This window comes from Plectrocnemia conspersa, unplaced genomic scaffold (assembly GCF_051122295.1).
Source record: "Plectrocnemia conspersa isolate PC_06_02 unplaced genomic scaffold, ASM5112229v1 ptg000011l, whole genome shotgun sequence".
Taxonomy (NCBI): Eukaryota; Metazoa; Arthropoda; class Insecta; order Trichoptera; family Polycentropodidae; genus Plectrocnemia; species Plectrocnemia conspersa.
In genome coordinates, this window is record NW_028277175.1 from 16,877,782 (window position 1) to 16,894,324 (window position 16,543).

The window sequence follows — 16,543 nt, forward strand, 5'->3', positions numbered from 1 at the left end:
GCTCGATGTTATATATCCTTATATGTTACAATACAGTACAGGATGATTCTAAAGTGATAATATTAAACATATTAAAAATTATGCAAACTGTGATTTAATTTATGTATTTTTAGTAGGGTATCAGTGACGATGAATGTAGGAATGTATTTTTGCAGTGATATGCAGAACAATGAATGACTAAAAAAGTTTTAGAGAATCAATTAATTAGTATACGTTAGATGCATAGTTTATTCAGAGCTCCATAAAATAAGTATAGACTTTTTACACTTACTGTAAGTGCTATTTGTTTTATTATCTTACACATAATAATATAAAGTCTGTGGCTATAATTATTTTTGCTCACATGGAGGTTTTTTATAGTCGATTTTATCATATTTTATGACTAAGTGTGACTCGTAGCAACATACATGTACACATTATTTCACTGAGATAAAATTTGATTACACTTTTACCACAAAGGTTAAACAATCTGATTCTAATTTGTTATTAATAATTGTATTATAATAAATACATATATTTTCTAAATTTTATTATTAAATCATAAATATACAATATTGTATATATTCCATATCCATAAAGAATTTTAAATTAAAAAATAATAAAAAATAAATTCGCTGTTATTTATTGAAACTGTGTGTGAACAATTTGTTGCGATAAAAAACAATTTCATAATCGTAGCGGTTACAATTTTAATTAAAACTTCCCTTTCTCTCTTCCTTCCATTCTATCTCACCCCTACTCTCACTTCATCTACCGTATTATAAATAAAAACATTATTTGATATATGACGACGTGATTTTTTCCGATTTTCAGTAGGCAATAAAAAACGTATATGCATGCATGTATGCGCCAGAACCTCGCATTGGTTTTCTTAAAAGCTCCCTGAATTTTTCATAAGACATGGCAGCCTTGAATCACCATTTCTTACACACACACATACACACAAAGCTCCAGCTAAAAGTCACTCGCTTTATAAAGTAAATGGGACGCTGCGAGAGAAATTTTAGGTAAATGGCACTATATACACTACATTCGTGCAAATAACGCAGGCCAGGCTCTGCCAACCTTTTTTGGCGTGATATAAGAACGCCATTATCACTGGCCTACGCACGCATACTATATTTTTGAATATAGCATACAAAAACATAGATAAAGGCTAAACTTACGTATAAACATATATTATTTACAGTGCAAATATTTATATAAATTTTACATGTATATATTTGTAATTTCTAAAAATGTTTTTACTGTGAAAGGTCCACTTTATTTGCTTTAATGGATGGTGCTTTTAGTTAAATACAATCAATTTCAATTACGATAGGTTCGCTTGCAGCCGCGGTTGAAAATAATAACGTTAAAGTAAAATTTTATTATGAAATTGCCCGTGTCAGTGTGCACATGATTTAATTTTGCCCCACGCTGAATTTGCTTTAGCGATCGTTGAACTTTACGCCTATTATTTCGATTATTTATAAACAGAGTATGATATAGTCGTATCTTTATTTATATCCATTTTACAGAAACAGGTAAATTTACAAATAACAATGCAACAGAAAATGGTTAAAACGTAATAAACTTTATTAAAGATCGTCAATATTTATTGAAAATGGTCATCTGTTAAATTTGACTTGAAATTGTAATTTTATGTACTTCATCTTAGAAAATGTGTTTTTACATAGGTACTGCCAAATACAGATATAAATCTTAATTGACCATATTCGTCACCTAGAATACTTTTAGAGTATCGTCACTTTATATATATAAAACACTTAAGGTAAGATGGAAGTTTTTAAATTTTTCAGTCAAATAGATATTTAAAAATCGAAATATATTCTACACTTGCATCAATATAAAAAAGCGGCTGTTCAAGCTCAGAAAATATACCTGCAGCAATTTTTGTGGAAATAGGGCTTTCACTTATCTTTCAATTTTAATTTTTTAAAATGACACTAGGAAATACACAAAGCAGCCTGAAATGATTTGTAACTCAATCAACGCCAATTTTCATTGAAATGACTTTAACGCTGCATAATTATAATATATTAGCACTATTTTTCGTTATAGTTCTAAATTTAATCAATAATATCAGCAGCAAATGCTATTTTTTAAGGTCATTCAATATTCGAATACAGTAGCTTAAGGCAGATTTTTCGTTGCGAAAAAATCTCATCACTCCTTTGAGCTCAAAAAATCCCAACAAAACTTTATCGTGGCTTAGCCATCGAACTGTTGTAGTCAAAATCAGGATATTCGGCTTCTATTTTTAATAAAAATATAACGGAACTGACGACGGTTAAAACTATAAAAGCCACATGATAGTTAAGATATTTCCCTCAATTACCTACAGGTGAATAATATAATTACCAATCAGAGGCTTTCAATAAATAGCATTTTCACAAGTCTAATAAATTCTTCGCCCACTCAAAATCAATTGCCTTGCTATTTATTAGGGTATTGACTTTTTATCAACGAAACGTTAAAATATTGGTATGTATATATTCATTTTTATTGAAAATGCTTTGTTATTTAGTTTGACCACAAAATAATTCACATTCTTCTCTGCTTTAAAAGTCTGACATTAAAAGTTCCCAAGCCTTTTCTTTTCTGGTTTTGACAGTAAAATTATGAATATTCACCAGTAAAAAAATACAAATAATATATCACAAATAACGCTGCACGAGGCACTAAAGACTGTGCGGAACATCACAGCGGAATGTGAAGCAATGGGAACACCACATACGGAAATATTTTACAACTTCTCAACACGACGGTTAGTCAATTCGTTCTAATACATAATTTAAAATATTGATTATAAAATGTTAAATATTTTCTTATCTCGCGGGCTAAATTAAAATAAGCAATGGGACGTAGTTTGCTGCATGTTGTAGACGCATACTAGCAGTAATATAGGTACATAAAATAATTATTTTACTATTTATTTATCGTGTACAAACAGTACGAATATAAATGTGTAATATTTTGGTCCATAAATTTTAATATTATAATAATTAACGTTTAAATAAAAAAAATATGGTTTTACGCACCGTTTCTTAATTTTTGTATTATACAAAATATTCTTGCCATAAAAAATATACGTTCATTTAAAGTTATGAGACTTTTATTTTTACGTTCCTATTATTTTTGTATTAAGCTATTTTAATAAATAAATATACTGTTAAAAAATAATACATAATAATAACTTTCCATGAAAAGATAATTAATAACTTCTGTGGACATTATCGTAGTATCTATTTTCACTAATCTGAGAAGTTTTTTTCTAAGAATATCAAAATTAGCAGCTGTCCATCTTATGTTATCTTGTGAAAAGCATAAATTAAAATTTAACATATTATCTCAAATTTTGAAACATTATTTAAAAACATTGTCCGAGATTCAAGAAGTTCATGTTTTTTATAATAGTTTACACGTATGATTTGCTAATAATTTTATTATATTTTATATATATAATATTTTTAGTTATCTGTTTTTAATATTTTAAAGAGGAACTACGCTAGTAATTGTATAAAACTTGCAGCGCTGCTTCTTTGTCAAATTAACAATGACAGAGTTGCTACTTCTGCAAGCTAATATTATATACAAAATTTTATGCGAAGCTCGTGTGGCGCAAATGTAAATATTGTATTTGCGAGCGAGCTATAAAGTGCTGGAATGTTTTCCCTGCAGACTAACACATTACATGCCAAGCGCTGATGAATTCCCAGCTGTTCCGGTTATATTAATCATCCCGGTTGATACTAAGATGAATCCCTGTCGATTTTAACCGGGTCATGAGATAGTATCTTACAAAAAAGGTGCGCGTAATGTATGGTTCGTGCTACTATTTTTTGTGAATAATACAGATTCCAATATTTGGTATAAATATACCATTAATCAGCCGTTACATAGTTTATCGGGCTCAATTCTATTCATTGTTAGCGGGATTAGCTCATGCTATTAAATCATGAAAAGGCCCGTTCGACTTGTAATAAAATATGTTAAACGTCTAAGAAAAAATCGTTTCCTTTGTTAAAATGGGACACTGCCATGTGAAATATTTTACAGCTTAGGTTGTAAAGTACGCGCCATGAATCAGAAGGGATTTAAATATCCATCGGTTTGACTTTCAGAAACTTTCTTATGGACTTATTTTGCTAACATTCACATTTGAGCTCTCCAATTTAGACTACAATCAAGAGGAGGCTGACTCAACTTCAGACCAGCTAAACGCCTGGAGACTATGGACACACATACGGAAAGTACTTCTTAATTGCTGCACAATCAATTAAATAACTTTTTCATCACAAAAATAAACTCCCAGACTCGAAGTTCAGGACAAATTTATGAATTTATTGGGCTAAAAATAACAACTTATATTTAAATTTAATTATGCAAAAAAATAATGAACAGATTTGCATTATAATTTATAAAGAAAACACAATAAGACCGAAGATTATATTATAAGCTTTGCACATAAAATAAAACATACTTGTTATTTTAATAAATTAAAAGATAATATTAAAATATTTTACATGTAAATTTAAAATAAACAGTATTAGAATTTTTAGAGATAATGAATTATGGCGAAATATATTATAGTTTGTTTGTTCGAAAAAGTTGTGTGATATTAAAATTACGTATATTAGCGAAAATGTAATTAACACGAAAAGGATATAAACGGCAAATCAAAGCTAAAGTATGGTCATATGATTAGGTTGATTTTCCATAAAAATAAATTAAGCACAACATGTTGTACTACGTGTATAAGAAACATATCTAGATTGACATAATCTAAAAATATGTTTGGAATACTATTTTACATTGATGCACGTTGATTTTATATATGATTTTTTAGGAAAATGTAATCTATGATATTAATTCTAAACATATGACTAAGTAGTTAAAATTTATTACGTAGGGTTAAAGTTGTCTATCATACATTTTTTAATCATGGCTTAAAAACTTATTTAAATAATTAACATACATATGCATTGTCACATTGAAATACTGTGTAACGCTAAATCGAGCCGCATCCAAATTCGTTATATTTACATAATTGTATTATGTTATAATTCAGCTTTGGCGAGCGTTGTAGCGGAAACTGGAGCACAGTGGCAGTTGCAAATGTACCGGAAAATTCATCAGAATAATTTCTGCGGAGAGTCGGATTGTAGTAACAATAATAGTTTGCTAGCAGGAAGGATGTCAGATAATGCGCGGTCGGAGAAAAGAGAAAAATTCGCAACATGAAGCAATTTAATCCCACAGCGAGATTGTTAATAATTGAGATGATTGTATAACGCGCTACGTAAAAGAATATTTAATCACAATTTGGAAGAAACTCACGCGAACGTTACACAATTTCTAGCTAATTCAAAATGGTGGAACAATGACCCTTCGTCTATACCGGATGATGTCATTAACGATGAACAACGCCTTTGGATAATTTATTTTAAGGTATACGTGGTTTAAGACTTACATTATTCACTCAAGTTGATACAATACAAGATTGAATAAATTAATTCGGAGAAAGTGACAAATTCGGTTCTAGCAAAATCACGAAAGAAGCATTGTCAAAGGCGGCGTGTATAAACTAGAAATTCTGATTCTGGATATATAAGGAAATAGGGTCCCTCACTTTAATTAATACCTGGAAGTTCAGGGAATATTTTTTTTATTTCAGTACAAATTAAATATTGTATTAAATTCACTTAAGAACGATATATATGCATTCTATAAATACTACAATATGAAATCACTACATAAAAAATTTCTAAAGCATTTTATTATGGGATTGGTTTCTAATACCTTTTGTTTTGTATAAAACTGTACCAAGTTTCTTTATCACAATGTCATATAAATCCTACGTCTACTGTTTTTCCGATATACAATGTGGCAATTTTCCGACAATCTAATCTTTGGGCAAGTGTTTCATATAAAACGGTTTTAGATACTTCTAAGCACATTATGGCCTAACAAAATGGTTTGAACTTTTACCCATTAAACGAGCTAAGCAATGATATCAAAATCAGCATTTACGTCATAATCTGTTAGAATTCAAGTTAGCGCTGAATGTAAGCAATATTTTTTAAAATGTATTTTATAAAACATATGTTTCAATATGTATTTTATATTACAAGCGCCAAATTTTTACAAAGCATGCAGTAGTTTTACGTCGCAATAATTATAATATTACGAAATATTACTTTCTGTATTATTTTTATTTAAAACAATATTTAGAAATTATAGTTAATTGTTTATACACAAAACATAATTATAATTTATTTTTTAATGCATCAATGTGTTTATTTATTCCATTGAGGAAAACTACCATATTTATATTTTTGTGGATTTTTATACAGATATACAAATTCACACTTCCGTACATTATTCCCCTGGTCCTACTCGTTTTTTTATACCTATCCTTAAATTGTATTAAATATTTGTATATCTTTATTTTTATTAAAATACTTTGGTAACATGTTATTTTCTAAGTTATACATAAATACTAAAACATTTATCTTCATTATTTCTTAATCATCCAACCATTCATACTTCTACAACTAATAAATCTATTTTTATATATATATTGTATTATTATTATTATTATAACATATTGCATAAAAAAACAATTTACATACAATTTCAGAATTCAGGCTATTTCGAACAAATGAAAAGACATATCGAAAGTTAGGCCTGTAACATTATTTTTCACAACAATGGTGGAGAGAACTAGTGATCAAACAATTGCGTTGATAATTGTAAACATTGCACAGGACACCTAATAGTAATTAATCACTCATTAGTAACGCCAAAAACACTACTTTTTATTTGGAAAGGATGCGCGCTAGACAGTACATACTATTGTTTTTTTACCGATCGCTGGAGTGGTTCTCTGAAGCCTTTATATTTTTATGCGATTTAAATTTCCTGGATTTGTTCAAAAAGTGATGCAATTTGCCCGCAAACATCCATATCTACAATTCGCTAGAGTTGTCTCGAACAAACATTATAAGAGACGTGACACTTAGTCAGAGAGAGGAGATGCGGTGAGAGAAGCAGTTGTAGCAAAGACAAGTTAGGATACTGCATGGATACGAGATACACCAGTTTATATCAGGAAAACATAGAGGAAATATCTTTTGACTTTCGGGCCACATTAGGGATGAAAATTTGGGCGCGGCCCACATAAAAAATTTACTATTTTTCAAGTTAAGAGGGCTATTTTTTAAATTATTAAAAGCAAAAAATTTAAACCAAAACGTGTATTTATTGTGCAAAAAAAATTAGATTTTTATAAACAAATTAATATCAGATATTTATCAAAGTGTACAATTTTTTTATAATATAAAACTATTAGATGAATAAAAATTTACACAAAAAAAAGCTTCAGCATAAAACAACAAGATAAATATTCCTTTGATCAAATCATTATATAAAAACATACAATTCTAAACTAAATTAAAGACATGATATTTACTTATAAAAAAGTACATAACATTAAATTTATAATAAGTGTAACTTTTTAATAAATCAATAAATGACTAGAATTAAATTGAAAGAATATTATTTTTTCAGAATGTACAATTTTCATATTGTGAAAAACATAAAAGGTAACAAACAATTGTAAATAAAATCAAAATACAATTGAAAGAATAGTGTTTATATTTTTTTTTCATCAAACCAAAAAAATTCAAGAATTACTTAATTCTTAAGAAATATTTCATTTCTTACGTATAAATCTTAAATTATGAGATCCATAACAAGGTAAATAAAATTTTATAAAATATTAATAAAAAAAATAGCATCACTCATATTTTTTTAAATGTTGGGGGGGTAAATTATGTTGTTGGAATTCTTAACACTACTTTTAAATTTTCATCACTAATACACGTTTCTAACGAGTTTTATTATAATTTAATACTGAATATATTTCTTTATAAATGTACGTCCTCCACTCACTAGTTTTTTTCATAATAATTTATATTTGACTATCAATTTTTATAGACTTAATAGACTCCATTGATAAAAGTTCTTCGATTATATTAAATTTAGGGGTACATGCTCTTATAAAAATGTATCGATTTTTTATTATAATATTATATAATAAGTATATCCACGAAAAAGTGGCTAACTAAAAAATATTCAGTAATTTATATATATTTATATAATAAACTGTTACTAGCTTTTCCGGCGTCTATTTGGCTGCAAAGTCACACCCCTTCGGCCCCAAACCCGAAAAACGTATCGAGATAACCCTATACGTGTTTAATTAAATCCTTCGACTATAAAGGATATAGTTCCATTAGAATGTTTATTTCTGACTTCAACTTTGCCTCTTAAAAATATCATAATATTTAATTATGAGCTACAATATATCACGACTAAGGTTTTTTTATAATTCACTAAAGATTTATAATATAAATCAATTCGTATTACACAAGATAATCTACTACACAATATTGTAGCATTCGCTCTAAATACGTATATAGGCAAGCGGGCCAAGGTTTCGCTTCTGCTACAAAGAATTGGATTTCCCTTCTAGACAATCGACTCTGCTATTCTGACTTTTGAAGAGCGTGAATTTCGTAAATAAGATCGCGTGTCGGGTGTCTCGGTTGAAGGAGTGAGAGAGAGAGTAAGATAGATAAATGGTCCAGTGGCTGCAGTCGGGCACGGGGCCATTAACACCGAAATGCCAAGTGAACGAAAGCGTCGTCCGTGTCCCAATAAAGTCGAGATAGGAACTTCTGTTCTGAGTCACCCGACGAATTCCACGCAGTCTGCTCCTCTCACACACAAATATCGACTCTCCGATATAATATACCGTTTATCACTATCGCCGCTTTTCATTGAGAAAATTCTCTACATTCCGTAATTGTTCGACTTTAAAGTGAGCGAAAACCGAACAATGCGAATGAAAATACGCAACGCCAAAACCTTTATTTTAAGCTATTATACATATAACTTCAAAATACAACCTCCGTGATATAATTGTTATATTTATTATTTATATCCTTAAAATATAAAATATAATTATTAAAAAAAATTTTGTATGATTTATATACCACAAAGTACACTTTATCTAATTCGCAAATTTAGTTTAAATTAATTCAATGTTTACGGTGTATCATTTTATATCATAATCAATCTTTAAAATGCAATTAAAAATGATTAATGATTATTTTGTCAAAGTAAAAGTGTTAAAAAGCGATGAATTTAAAACTTTCCGTGTTTTTTCGTTACTTTCTACGCTGGTTATATATATATGTATATAGAAAAGTTTTAAATGTGCGAGACATTTTTTATTCTTAATTTACTAATGATTTTTAAATTAAAAAAATATTAATACTACTACTAATAAATAACTGGTAGCTTTGTACTCTTTAAAAGCGTAAATTATTATATTATTGATATACAATATGGGTATATGTATCTACATAAGCAATATATCAAAAAACTTTATAATTGAACTTGATTAAAACTTTTTAAGATGTTTTTAAATATAAATCGTATTTAATGTTCATATTAATGATTCTCGGAAACATTGAAAAAATGACTAAAATTCAGCTCCAAATAAATTACGTAATCTAGAAAAGCGTATACATAATTAGGTAAACTTTTAACTCATTTTACAAAGTTGTGTAAATTTAATAACATTTTAACTACTTGTTTTTGAAACAATTAGAAACATACAATTAAATAATTCTTAAGTCAAATAAAACAATATACATATTATACCGTAACCAAATCTAGATACTTTTGGTAAGGCCGTTCTTAACATTATAAAGCTACAACAAAGACAATCTTGATTTGGCTTACAGCCTTAATGGGCATTTTTTATAATTCTTCGTAGAAACTTTCACGATCATATAAAAAGTTAAGTGTATTAAATTACAAGAGATTGTGCGATTTAGTCAGATCTAAGAAAAACATTTAACTGAGAGAAGTTTTCAATTAATGTAAGAATAATTATGCACACTTTTTTTATTTTCATTGTGGCTTTTAATAACTCTTCACTTAACTGGGCAATGTTGAAAAAATATTAATAACACCAAGAGAAAGTCATTAATGGTGACGGGTAGGAATGAAGACGGAATAGTCTTCTTTTATTAATTAATCAGTGACAGCTTGTTAATGGTCGAAAAGAGCTTTTGTCCAATCCTTGCACACTTTTCGCATGAGAAGGTCTGACCTGTCACAGAAAAAAGCTTTCGTTCAGGTCGAAACGGCGACTACCAACGGAAGAGATATGATCCCTTTGGCGAAAATAAGGAACATTTTGCCTTCTTCCCCCTAGTTGTGCCCGTCGAGCCGTGAAAAATGACCATTAATCATTTCGCTTAATTTTTATCTAATATAATATTTTTTATATATGTTTATCAAGCACTTTTGTATCACTAGTATGTGAAAAAAAATCAACGCATGAAGGTTAATTGACATGACGCAATTATGGTGGTGATATAATTTGCCTATATTACAGTAAAAATTAAATTATTAATTTAAATGCAAACAATGTATGTACAAAGTATAAAAACATATTTTGCTTTAATAACTAACATAATTGAGGCAATTATTTGCAAAGCCGGCTTTGTGGCAAAAAGGACTCCGGGTGGCATTTAAGCCGTTAATCTTACCTTTATTTATTTGACTAAGGCTCACAAGGAGACATTTTTAATAACGGGAAACGATTCGGTTTAAAGCGAATGAAAAAACAACACAAAACGAAATATCAAACAGTATAATATTTACATTTGCATATTTATATGAAAATTTATTGACAAATTGTCGGTTAAAAGTCTAGTAATTATGACAAACTGATTTATAAGCCTCGTTGGTTTTATTTTCATTTATATAATGCGTATTATATCTATGAGAATGAATTAAAAACAGGCATTTTGGTTTCTCGAAATTCTCGAGAAATTTTGATAAATAAATAAATATGTGCAATATATACTAAGCAAATATTAAAAAAAATCTTATCTATATATAATGCATAATTAGAGTAAATCTCTCTATATATTCATTCATTGCGATGCTCATAAAAATTTCACCAAGTTCTTTTTAAACAGACCAGCTTTCATTTGGTAAACATTTCAGAGTGAATGTATACATTTGCATGGAGCTCACCGCATTGCTACAGAACCTACTCGCAGTGTTACGGAGACTGGAAAGGTTCTCGACTAACGAATAATCCTGCAGAAAAAAACTCTTTTTAGGTACACATAATGTAATAACATGATACGCATACCACTATAGATATGTATTTTTTGTATATAGAAGCATATACGTTTATGCTTTGGGTACAATTTCTGAAAACACCCCGGGACGTTTTAGAGACCCTTCGGCGGAATCTTATCTCGAAACCGACGAACCAAGAGTTTTATGCGATACTCGCAAGGCGACAAAGTCGGGACCTAGTCTAGTAGACTGTGCGCGGTATCGCCCGTTACAGGATTTGGATGTTGGCAAGATTCAATTTATTCATATGATACCAATCAGTTTAGTGATTCCTCGGGGATCGTCTCGGGAGCTAAGTTTACAGACGCGCTTCGCCGGCGCTGTGTATGAATTATTCAACGGAGGAATCTGTACACAAAGACACATATGCACGTGTGTACATATTGTAAGAATGTATGTAATATACGTGTGTATGTCAGTGGTGGCCAAAACGCAAAGCCATTCAAGGTAGTTCGCGAGAGTAAGGCGATCGAATAAGTCATTCAAAACTCATTGAAATATAATCTCAAAGAGTTTTAGGATAATTAAAATTTTAACACTAGTGAAAACGATATTCATTTAAGTAATTGAAATATATAGAGGAACACACTCTGTAATGAATAATCGTTATATTAGCTGTTCACACGCGCGCGGGCATATCCGACGGATTTGCCCGTCGTGGTTGCCTGGCGGACAAATCCGATCTTGTGTGGTGAGAAAAAACACAGACTTGTCTGTCCGTCGCCTGCTCGCTGTCCATGTTCAACGGCAGAGGCGACAGTGATGGTTAAAATGGTTAGAATAAATATAAAAATTAAAAATAATAAATTAATGAAATATTTTCACTCAACCCTAAATACGTATTATGTGTTTATTGACATGCAGGGCCCCCGAGAGCAAACCCCGAGCGAAGGAATTTGTCCCCTCTCCCTCGCCTCCCAGCAAGTCTGTTGATATGTCATGTATAATATTACATAATCACAATTTACTACAAAAAATGTAGAAAGTTCAACATAGTTACAAAGGTCTTAATACTTGTTCCCATTGAAAGTTTGCGAACCTTTACAGCGGTCAAACATTTGGACGATTGCCATCTAGGTCTAGTAAAAATACGGAAACGCCCTTGTTTCTCGTATTCATATATTTTAGGCCGTTGCCAAAATTTTAAAGGAATAATTTATCTGCCGATTAAAAACGACCGTCGCTTTGTGGAAATTATGGCACTTTAATTATTTCACGAGCCGCTAGGTTTGTCCATAAATTACCCTCGAGTATATTATTTCAATCAGAATAAATGTTCGCTTAAACGTAGCAACCCTTCTTAGAATCAATTCCCATTGTGACCGTAGATCAGTGAGGTAAACCCGAGCACAAATCCCGCGAGGAAGACTAAAGGCAATTTGATAGATAGGTGACGTTTCGCTTAAATCTTTAGCTAAATTAATAGCCGGCTTGGTGGTGAAAGATCGATATATTCCAGACATAAATATAAGAATCTTTTACTATGTTTTTAAGAACAAAAGTGGGTCACAGAAACTTACAAATTCAATCGCACTTGTCCGAGATTCTTTTCTCGAAGCCAAGAGTCAAACTCTACCGCAAACGTTACGACGTAAATTACGATAAACGTACTACGTACATTATATTGTAAAAGTTGGCTTGGCGTACAAAAGCGATTTATAAAAAAAAAAAAAACGTTTCTTGCTATACACAAATTAGCAACGGTTAAAAAATATATTTATGAGCTAATGATTGATGGCACTTATTTGCATAAATTTAGATTGCTTCCTGGCAATATATCTAATTCACATATACATTAAAAAATATTATCAAATAAGATTTTAGATTAGTTTAAAAATACAATATTATATGTTTATAAAAGCAATTTATATCCCATATGGTTTTATCTTTATTATTCTGATATTCTGACAAAATTTTCGATTATCGGTAATCCTGCAATTAATGTATTTTTAATATATAATTAAAAATAACTAATGGCATTTTTTTATTTTCATTCACATCGTCTGCATTTTGACTTTCTTTCGTCTAGAAGTGTTTTATCAATCAAAATAAATTGTAGTCGAAAAGTGCAAGGTCTCAAGAATAAAGTGGATGAGATAAAGATAAAATATTTATAAATAGTTTAAAACATATTTTTTATTCATAGATTGCCAAGCAATATTTAACCAAAAATAATTTAATTTTGCATACAATTATAATTAATATTAATTTTTACGTTATTATAAATTAAACTTAGTTTATAATTTTTTTAATTATATTAAATTTTTCAAAATTAAATTAAGTGCTATGAATATATCGTACTTCCAATGGATTACGAATATAGAAAACTTTCAGTTCAATTAAACTGCTTTTACTCTCCATTAAATTTTCAGCTAGTACCAAACTACTATATAAAGATACGTGAAATACGTTACATATTGACAGCAAAAATAATTTATTTTATTCAATATCTAAATTGTTTCATCAGAGGTATTTAAAAATAGTAATAAAAAAATCTATAACAACTTTTCACTGATAATTTTTATATAATTTTTTAAATTAAAGTTATTCTTATTTACTTGTATTATGAATATTCATGAAAATTCATATTTTAAATGAGTAATATATTGCAATGCACGAGTAGAATATTCTAACCGTTATACTAACGCTCTTACGTACGTGCCGTTACCATTCGTAACAGGGTTGAACGACAGCCGTTATGCATATTTGATCATATGATATAATCTCGAATGTCAATAGGATCGAGTTTGAACCTATTCCACAAGACGCTTAAACGTGTCGATTGCATTTATATTGACTTTGATATAATCCGCATTCAATTTGTCCGTAATTATGTGATTGCTAGTGAGATAATTTCATTAATTTTGCGCTACAGTATATAAATATATTTATAAAAAAAATATATATGCTTATCATTCGTCTTTATCAGGTAATCTGGTACAATAGCAAGGATTTTCAGGATTTTATGCCAAACGCTATAAAAGAGACGTCAGCTCCCATTGTGTTGCTTGAATTTTGTGTAAGATATAACACAATGCTTCTTAAGATAAAATTATTCATATACTTCTATTATTTTATTTAATTATATAAAACTAAAATTATATAAGAAATACACCTAACTTATAAACACATTTAAAAAATATTGTTATAATATATACATATATCTCTATAAATTAGTATATATGTTAGCAAGTAATGCTATATTTAATACTACAGATTTATTACCAACATTTGCGTATAAATATAAATTTCAAACGCTTTTTATCCAAATTACGTTAAAACCTCAATTACTTTTCTCTGATGCCGTTCATGGGAATTTTCAGCTTAACATTTAGACACAATTTATAGACATATTACATGTATATTATATGCTTTTAACTGTCTTTATTATTTCATACATAAAACTAATTTAATACATTGGAAATTTATTACTATTGTAAAATTTACTAGAGCACGCATATTCACTAATAATAATATGACTAAATTCCATTAGAGAATTAACAGTAAATATTTTAAACCTATGAATATGGCGATTTTTGCAACGGACAAGATCGGAAGGTGTTTTTAACCTTTAAATTCGTAAAATTATTGGTGATTTGACTCTAACAAAGATGCAGATAATTAGGTTTGAGAAAATGGGATACTTTTACAAGAATCACAGGTTAAGCGAATAGTGTAAAATAAATTGAAATTTACAAATTACTTGTCACATCATTGAGTATTCCGATTAATTATTTATCAGTGTACTTTGCGATCTTGTGAAGTTCAGTTAAATTAAATTAGTTTAACCGAAATTTTATCAATTATAAATAAATTTTTAATCGTAAATTAATCAACATAGTAAAAATAAATTATTAAGCTAATAAAGATAGAGAGATAATTAATTTAAGTCATATTAGTCCAGTGAAATCGCTAGCAACTAAAATATCAACAATGAACAAACTTTATCCAATTATGTATAAACGAAAGAGAGTAATGAAACACCAAGCCGCTAATAAAATAACGAACAATTTGCCAAAAGATGAAGAAAAAATTTTCATTTATAATTAACATATAAAAAAAGAAAATTGTATAGACATAAGTAGTCTGCACTATAATCAGATTTAGTCTAAATTATATTTTTAAATGATAACTTTACCTATTTCACCGAAATAGTTTTTTGTATGATAAACATGATTTACAGTGGTTTTTTTTTATTAGAGTGTATTTTTTTTTAATTTTATATTTTGTACTTGATCATAATAACTAACGAATATTATCCGTTCACAAGTACTAAATCTAAATTTTACCGATTTACCGGTAATAAAACAATCGCGTAAATATTCATGCCCTAGAATTGATATTCGGGTTTTTAAGCGAAAGGGGGGAATTCGCAGTCAGATAGACGCCAGAAGATCTGGTACAAGTTTATGCTATAAACATATATAGAGAAAAAAATAGCGGTGAAATTGAAATGGCAGGTCTTAGCAGATCATAAATAAAAATAAGCAGAATAAATGAAATCCATTTTTTATTGTTTCGGGTTTTTAGGTCGAATGGATGTGACTTTGCAGCCAAACAGACGCCGAAACAGTATATTTTATAAACATATACAAATTACCACACATATAGAGAAATGTTGATGCCACTATCAGGCAGGGTTGAAATGACAGGTCTTGTAAGTCAGAGAGTTTTCGCTAGCGTGTCGAGTTGTATTATTGTCGGCTGTGATTTCGTGAAGCAGCTTGGACCTGTCATAACACCTGTGACCAAGTGCCGTATTTTTTAATGTGGGTTCGTGACAGCTCTGACTAATCACAGATTAAGATGTTTGCGGTCCAATTGCTTTGCTTCTTGGACACACCTACGAAATGTGTTTACGCCTTAAAATAAAAACGGCCTAGATTGCCACTTTGACAATCGGTAACCAATAGGTGAAATAACAATATGCGCAGGGTAGAACGTATTATATAGCGCGCATTTTTTTCAAAATATATTATTTTTCAGCGGTATTTAGCGGTCCATGCAATATTTTCAATTATTGACACAATTTTTTGGTCACGAGATGTCTCTTCCATTTTCATTAACTGTTTTTGTTAATTCGAAATTGTCATTATAATGCCCTCTAAATTAACTATTATAAATGTGACAAACAATTTTGAAAATTGTGCCACATGTGTAAACAGTCTTAAATCCAATATAAGTTTTATTTTTCAGCTTCATCACTTTAATGTTTATGTAAAATGCTATAACAATGTACATGTGAGATTATTTTTATAAAAATCATGTAGCGACCACACGCAGATGACCAAGTTTGAACGGATCT

At 29.4% G+C, this 16,543-nt stretch overlaps 1 protein-coding gene across 2 annotated transcripts in view; it reads right to left on the reverse strand.

Annotated features, from left to right (window-relative positions):
* Positions 1–16,543, reverse strand: part of Ptp36E (protein tyrosine phosphatase 36E) — a 218,468-nt gene that overhangs the window by 166,220 nt on the left and 35,705 nt on the right. The gene's annotated exons all lie outside the window — the stretch shown is intronic.